The sequence below is a fragment of the Anoplophora glabripennis genome, unplaced genomic scaffold (genome assembly GCF_000390285.2).
Source record: "Anoplophora glabripennis isolate ALB-LARVAE unplaced genomic scaffold, Agla_2.0 scaffold1644, whole genome shotgun sequence".
Taxonomy (NCBI): domain Eukaryota; kingdom Metazoa; phylum Arthropoda; class Insecta; order Coleoptera; family Cerambycidae; genus Anoplophora; species Anoplophora glabripennis.
The window spans coordinates 3,412-4,212 of NW_019417983.1; positions in this window are offsets into that span (position 1 = coordinate 3,412).

Consider the following 801-nt stretch of genomic DNA (forward strand, 5'->3'; position numbering starts at 1 on the left):
TAATTCAGCAGGACGCGACCTCTTGTGGTCGTCGTCCCGCTGTGCCAAAGTCCCCGATGGCAATTGAAGTCCCCGATGGCAATTGTCTGGGGCCAGGAAAGGATTTTGTCTAAGTCATTGTCAAGTAGTGGTAGTCTGGGTGGGTGGTAACAGGACACCGTAGCGATCTCACCGCTATCGCCACGGCCTCGTCGGCCTCTGTGTTTTGAGTTTGGAGCCGCTGCAGCGGATAGTGGTCGATGCACTTCTTTACTATGAGTGCAACACCACCCCCGACTCTGATGATTCGATCCCATTACGAAAATGCAACCTCAGAGACAATGCGCAGATATAAGGCTTTTTTTCGCGAGTGAATATTGGTGAATACGTCTGACTTGTAGTTACTGTTTCTATCTCTTTTAATCTTTTTTCTAACCTTGTCTAACCTGAACAGATCGCGAAAATGTATATATTCACTATGAAGCCTGTCATATGTACTTTGACGACTTTGACATATGGGTTTTAACTTCTAACCAGTAACCATAATTTGTCATCATTTATTGCTTCCAGTAATCTAGTGTTGTGGGAATTGGTGTTATATCTCACTATATAATATATGTATTTGCTTCAAATAAAACTGAAGGAATATATCAATGCTTTCTTTGGAATATTTTTAAGTGGCAAATTTAAAAAGCGTGAAAAGTATGTAGATTCTGATGTTGCAAGATATGCGAATATTCGACATAATCGTTATCGTAAGAGAATGGAAGGTTAGGTCGGTTTTTTATGTAATTCATACGAAAAAGACTTGAATTACAAATG